Source organism: Anastrepha obliqua, chromosome 3 (genome assembly GCF_027943255.1).
Source record: "Anastrepha obliqua isolate idAnaObli1 chromosome 3, idAnaObli1_1.0, whole genome shotgun sequence".
NCBI lineage: Eukaryota > Metazoa > Arthropoda > Insecta > Diptera > Tephritidae > Anastrepha > Anastrepha obliqua.
The window spans coordinates 55467323-55475563 of NC_072894.1; positions in this window are offsets into that span (position 1 = coordinate 55467323).

Below are 8241 nucleotides of genomic sequence, written 5' to 3' on the forward strand. Positions count from 1 at the left end.
ACAGCAGTATAAATTTTATTGAAATCTACCACACGGTTTTTAAGTTACAGTGATCACCAGTTCAAAAAACATAGTTTTGAAAAAACGCATTTAAGATTTTGCAGCTGCTGCTAGCTACTTGCTCTCGAACGCTCCGGAGCGCCCTTTGCTAATTGTAAAATAACTCGAAAAGTGTTGGTCGGATTCACTTAAAATTTTCACATAATGTTCTTAATGTATTTTACTTCAAGAAATGCAAAAAGAAAAAAAAAATGTTTGAAAATTCTGACTACCCTATGTGGCAAATGATTTCCATTTATTTCTATCGTTTGCGATTTGCCTCAATTGAGTCCAGGTAAAATCATTGCAGATTATTTCGTCATGCAGGTTACGTCTTTTGAACTACCCTTACGTCTACATCCTCGTGTATTCCACTCCAAAGCCATCGTTGTAACTTACTTGCACCTTCTGTGCAATTCAGTGTTCGCTATCCAGTTTTCTCACCACCAAGCGCGTACTACTGTGCGGATGCATCGATTTACAAACGTTTGCAAAACATTCCCCGCTGATGTTGGCCAGAATTCACCACTGATTTGATGTTAAAATTAAAAATAAAATACGTATTTTCGTTTTCTACGTAAGCTGCTTGGAGCACCACACTTTTTTGAGTATCGCAAAGGCTGCTTTTTCTTTATTTAATCTTGCTGTTGTATCTTCAACTTCTTCAATCTGTTGGCCAGCAATCGCAATATTATTAGGCCGGGTAGCATTTATATTAATTGATTTCGTTTTCTTAATATTTTTTTATTTCAACTCAACTTATTATGAGACTGAACATTATGCCTTCGAATTAATACGAAGCTAAAACTCAATAGAATACAATTTTGAAATATTTGAACAATTCGTGAACTCCGTACAAAGACGCTCTACATCAATGGATTGTAGTTTTTGATTATATTTGATTATATGAAGGTGGCCCCTGTAGCCGAAAAGAGTTGTACGTGGCTACTATATAGCTGGGGTTCGAAACCCACTATGGATATGAGAGACAAAATTAAAAAAAAAGAGGTTGTCTGTAAAGTCGGTTTACTGACGATAGCTTAACGTGATAACGTCATAAGAAAATACTGATTGAATGGTTGCATTTTCAAAAGAAAATTTTAATTTTATTTGTTTGATAGATATTTTGTATGGATATAGAGAATGAGTTAACATTAACATAACATAATATACTTTAACATAACATAACATAACATAACATAACATAACATAACATAACATAACATAACATAACATAACATAACATAACATAACATAACATAACATAACATAACATAACATAACATAACATAACATAACATAACATAACATAACATAACATAACATAACATAACATAACATAACATAACATAACATAACATAACATAACATAACATAACATAACATAACATAACATAACATAACATAACATAACATAACATAACATAACATAACATAACATAACATAACATAACATAACATAACATAACATAACATAACATAACATAACATAACATAACATAACATAACATAACATAACATAGCATAACATAACATAACATAACATAACATAACACACCATAACATAATATTACATTACATTACATAACATAACAAATTACCCCGTATTAAAGCACTTATCAACAGCTTTCATTTGATACCCATATTGTACATACACAACCAAAGGTTACCCGGGTCCACGTTTTGACCTATATCTCGAGACCCCAGTCACGGAGCGGCATGAAAAATACTCTGTACTAAAGCATTCACCAACAGCTTTCATTTGATACCCATATTGTACATACACGTCCGAAGGTTACCCGGGTCCACGTTTTCACCTATATCTTGAGACCCTATCTACCAATAGGTATTCAAACTATACGGAAATCATCTTCAATACCTACTTAACAATGTGTGTAAGTTTGGTTTAATTCGGTTCAAAGACACGGCGGGTCCACGTTTTGGCATATATTTCGAGACCCTAGTCATCAATAGGTATGAAAATTACCCCGTATTAAAGCACTTATCAACAGCTTTCATTTGATACCCATATTGTACATACACAACCAAAGGTTACCCGGGTCCACGTTTTGACCTATATCTCGAGACCCCAGTCACGGAGCGGCATGAAAAATACTCTGTACTAAAGCATTCACAAACAGCTTCAATTTGATATCCATATTGTACAAACACATTCTAGGGTCCACGTTTTGGTCTCTATCTCGAGACCCTAGTCACAGAGCAGCATGAAACATACTCTGGACTAAAGCATTCACCAACAGCTTCCATTTGATACCCATATTGTACATACACATCCGAAGGTTACCCGGGTCCACGTTTTGACCTATATCTCGAGCCCTATTTCCAAAATAAAATATAATCCATGTTACTCGTGGATGATGTAGCTTTCGAATGGTGAAAGAATTTTTAAAATCGGTCCAGTAGTTTTGAGCCTATTCATTATAAACAAACAAAGTTTTCCTCTTTATAATATTAGTATAGACAACATATCTTATAAGGTATATGGTAAATATTACCATACATTTTTTCCTTCATATATAATAAAAAAATTAATAATTATAACATTAAAACAAGAGGTATTATTAACAAACTTGGTTTTATTTTAAATTCTTCAAGTGAATCAAATTAATAATAATCAATAAGAAGGCATATGCAAATACAAATACGTGAATTTATATATGTACATTTGCGCATATACATACATACATATATACGCTCACTTAAGTAGGAGAGAGCAAGATATCGAACGTTGCCGTTCGTTTGCTTTGTTTGCTTTGTCGTTCGTTCCGCCCTTTCGCTTGCAGTTCATTCAATGCAATGAGCAAGGTAACGGCAATGAGCAAGGTAACACTAATATGAGCAAGGTAACACTAATGAGCAAGGTAACACTAATATGAGCAAGGTAACGGCAATGAGCAAGGTAACACTAATATGAGCAAGGTAACTACATATGAACAGTAATGAGCAAGGTAACACTAATATGAGCAAGGTAACGGCAATGAGCAAGGTAACTACATATGAACAGTAATGAGCAAGGTAACTACATATGAACAGTAATGAGCAAGGTAACGACACATTTTTTCGTGCGTGCATCCTGTTAAATCGAATTATAAGACGTTATCACGTCAAAAATGTTCTTTCTTGAATAAGATCCTCATAAAAGCCATCTACCATTCGGAGGAGGCATAAAAGTGTATATCCATTCATATATATAATAGAACAACATCAAAACGAATATCACAAAATGGAGGATCTTACCCAAAAAGGATATACAAATATAAATTTATCTAAACTAAAATATACAAACTTGATATTAATTAAATTTGAAAAGACGAGCCAAGAAGCACCGAGAGCTTTGGTAACTCCTAAAACACTCAGGCTAAAAAGCAAATTGTATTTAAAGCTCTGGAAATTGAAAGAGTGGTTAGTCAAGGAGGAAAGAAGAGAAGTAACAGAAGCGAAAGATAGGATAGAATAGAAGAGAGAGAAAGTTAGCTAGTTCTGTAAGAATTGTCCAGATTCTTTGGTAAATCCGAAAATACCCTCCAGTTTGAGAGAATGAATTTTACTCACTCTGCAAATGTGCTTTTCTATCAAAAGTTATGCAGTAGAAGTAATCATTGTCAGATGTACTCACTCTTTGCTATCTAAAAGACTGTTTACCATGGATAGAGAAAGCGATGAAGGAGTCAAAGTGGAGGTTAAGAAGGGTTGCCCACAAGGCGGTGTACTCTCTCCCCTGCTTTGGTGCTTTGTTGTAAACTCTCTTTTTAATGATCTGCAGGAAATTGGGCATATCCCAATCTCAGGACGATCACTTGAAGCTATATGCAATAAAATGCGGGTAGCTCTAAATAAGATAGAGCATGCGTGCGAATTGCATGGTCTTTCGGGGAATCCTACAAAAAATATCTTAGTGCTTTTCCCCAGGAAACGCAATACGGAAAGCTTGTTACTACCCACATTGAAAGGGATATCACTGCAACTGTCTTCTGGGGATAAATACTTAGGAGTAATGCCAGATAGTAAGCTCACCTGGAAGAAGCACGTCGAGCAGAAGGTCTCTCGAACACTAAAAGTCTTCTGGCAGTGTAAGAGAACCTTTAGCAAGACATGGGGTCTAAGACCGGCGATACATAATCCCTGATCCTCTTCATGATTCCTGCGGAACCGATTCCAATTATTGGCTCTGATTCCTGTGGGGCTACCGCTGATTCACAGTTGGCCAATTCATCGGCAATTTCATTCCGTTGAACGCCGCAGTATCCTCGAACGCGAATAAGTACAAGCTTATTTTGTCTTGTAAGAGAATTAAGCTTCTTCTTACACTTGAATAATCTTTGAGGTTTGCTTTGCGTTCTCCTGAGCCTTTAGTGCAGCCTGCCTGTCACTAAAGACTCTAATGTGAAATACAAACTGAAAAAATTGTTATTTTTGTTAATTTACAATACAACCTTACACTGCTAACAAAGTTTTAACTGCAACTGTATGTATTTGTATTGTAGGTGCATAAGTAAGCGTCCACCGCCTGCTATTTGCATTGATGAAGAACCAAAAATTTGTAATGAGTAATCGAAATTTGATTCGTTCTATTAAATTTCTTTCTCCGAATCAAATATTTTAATTAAAAAGTGTAGATATTGAAGAATTTTAATTAAATTTTACTTACTGATGTGAATAACGTTTTATCAGCAATCCCACTCGTTAGCTTTGCTTTGCACAAAACTATTATATTTCCTCAGGTATAATAGATTAGTGGAAAAGGATTGATTTCATAATGGGATAATAATTTATTTTTTCATATTTATATTTATTATTATAATACAATTAAGGCTAAGTCTTTCACAGTGCCGTATTTCATAAAAATTACCATACCAAAAATTGAGTAACAGGAAAACTTAGAACTTCATTGCACAATACTTTTCTAAAACTTAAACTTAAATAAAAATTAATATATGAACAAATAATAGCATAGAAAGCAAAATTTTAAGACAATAGTACAATTGTTAAGACTTAATTTGGAAAGATATAATGCACAGCCAATTCGAACTGAGTCAGATTTGACTAAAATTTTAATTTCTTAGGCTATGAATTCCAAAACTCTACGGATCTAACGCAAAACATTCTACACGTACATAAATGAAAGCTTGGAATAAGCTACAATAATATTTAATTTCGCTCAGGCACACTTTTTTATTGGGTATTGCCAGTTACGAATTATTTAATTCATTAAATAGCACATGATGTTCTGTAAAGTATGTGCCATTGGAAGCTAACATTTTACTCCATCTTTCAGGCAACACACAGACTCCTCTGACGAAAAGTACGAGTTCTTTTTACTTGATCCATTCATTGAGATAGTTTGCGATGCTCTCGTAAGAAATGAACCGCTATCCAATAAGGGCTGACTGCATTGATAGGAACAGATGGTAATCCGAAGGTGCAATGTCTAGGAAATAAGGGCGGGTGGACCAAGATTTCTCAAATCAATCCCTCTAGATATTTCTCTAGCGATTTAGCAAAAAGCATCTCACACGTCACCAAACGTCTCTCGTCTTAACACCGATAACAATGTCAACCTTGAAATGCAACGGAGAATCTCTCTTGCCGACAAGTGTTACTGTAGACTACGTAGGCAACTAAGCAGTAAAGTCATCTCTCGACGCACAAAACTAACACTTTACAAAGCTCTTATGGTGCCCGTCCTAACGTATGGCGCAGAAGTTTGGACGATGACAATGTCCGATGAAGCATCACTGTTTCTGCGGAAGTTTTTTTGACCTTTGTACGTTAGCAACGGCCGAGGCGATGGAACAATGAGCTATATCACGCTGATGACGCCATGTACGAGTACATGTTGCAGCGAATAAAGATTCAGCAGAATGAAACAAACGCTTCGGCACTGAATTGTTCGGTGCAGTTGGTGGCAGCAGAGGAAAAGGGAGATATCCTCGGTGTTGCAGAAAGTACATAAATAAGAAGCAGTCAATAATTTGCGCCGAAAGTTGGGAAATATGGTTAAATTTACTTTTAAGTTATACATAACTTGTTGATGAATAGGTGATATTTGTCTGGCAATGCTTTGTCCATCATCAACTTAAAAATGAGTATATGCATTTTTTCAAAATTTTTCCATTTCATTAATGTGTAAACTGAATAAAACAGAACCAAGGAAAGAACCTTATGGTACTCCTGAATTTTTCGGCATTAAGCTGGAGTGGTTACACTCAAATATAACTTTTTGCTATCCATTTGTCAAATTATTAAACAGTAGGGGAGAATGGGGGGTTGTGAGACGGGTTTTGTTTTTGGACCCGTATTACTCAAAATCTTAATATTCTGCATATGTCAACGATGGAATCTTTAGTCAATGAATACTGGAAGCTATTGGTATGGCCTATTTAACAAAACTAAAATTTTTCTTAAAATTAAAATTGTATATAATAATATAAAATATAATACAAAATACAATAATGTGGGGAGTTGTGAGACACCATAGTTTAAATCAATAAAAATGACTTATTTTAGTTGTTAGTTCTTTATTAAGATGAAAAATAAAAACGAAAAGACAATTGTTATAAAAAAGTGTATAAAAAATGCAATGCCATCAATCTGATGATTCGCAATGAGAACATGTATAATAACCAGTTCGTAAATTGGCACACTTTAGCTGCACAGCTCGATCGCATACATTGCAATGAATGGAGTTGTTTCTGCTTAACTTTTTCAGCATTGCACCAATAAAAACTCAAATTTAACCAAAAATTTCATGATATATATACAAACAATGCATGAATATTGCGAGGTACTTATGAAAGATGCGTTAAAACGTCGAAAAAAACGGTGTCTCACAACTCCCCAATCGTTTTTTTTATAAATGGCCGCGTAGTCATAAACACATCGAACGTTCATGCCCAAGTGAATGTGTAAATTCAAAGCTAATAGGACAATTAATAATTTGTATATATTAACAATTGCAATTCGCTTCAACAACTGATCGAATGTATCGCAAAACAAATGATGAAAAAAACTTACCGAGAAATTCCAAAACACAGTAACTGGAGTGACGCGTCGAATGCGTGTAAATATGACCAATGCTAGCTGAAAAGTGAGATCGCAACGAGAACACTTGTTGACACTTAAAATCGAATGTAAACAAATGAATAATGCCGAGAGGTAACAATGTCTCACAACTCCCTGTGTCTCACAACTCCCCATTTTCCCCTAAATATCGTAAGGTCCTCTTTGTCAAAAAAAAAACAACGGTCGTATATCCTCCGTAACCTTACGCATACGAGTAGCAGTTGAACCCCTATGTAGCCGGCGATACCCTGATTAATATTAAAATAACTTTCGTCTGTCAGATAATTCATAATTTGATTTGGCTGCATGATGAGCTGCATTTTTTGGCTGCATGAGAACTATCGAAATCGATAACTATAATTTGACAGCGCATAATGGCAAACTGTGTTGACATTTATGTTCAGTAAGGTTTGGCAAGAACTGAACTAATTCTCTTTACAAAAAATCATAGGCTTTCTATAATCTCCCCGCTAGTTTTTAAGGGTGTGGAGACTGCTTTAAGGGAGAATGTGAAGTAGTTAGGCCTCATGTTAGATATGAAACTCACGTGGAAACCTAATATTGAGGAAAGAGTAAAGAAGGCCAACGTTGCATTATATACCAGAAAAAAAATCAGCACCTCGTGTTACACATTGGCTCTTCTTATATACTTCTGTAGGTCGGCAAATCTTATTATATGGAATGCTTGTGCCGTGTCCATCTGCCAAAAATTCGAGTTACACCAAAATCCTGAGTAAGGTTCAAAGAACAGCTTTTTCATACATCTCGGATAGCCAGACGGCCATTAAATCATTATATGCTGCTATACAAACCAAAGGTTGCACAGAAATACCGGGCAGCCCTAAATCATATTAGTGTCGTATTCAAGGTCAGCCTTATTTGGGTTCCGGGGCACAGAGTTGTTGAGGCAAATTGTAAAGCCGTTGAGCTAGCCAGGAAAGAAACTACTTTTCACCTAAATAAATAAATAAATAATTGGCGCGTACACTTCTGTTAGGTGTTTGGCCGAGCTCCTCCTCCTATTTGTGGTGTGCGTCTTGATATTGTTCCACAAATGGAGGGACCTACAGTTTCAAGCCGACTCCGAACGGCAGATATTTTTATAAGGAGCTTTTTCAT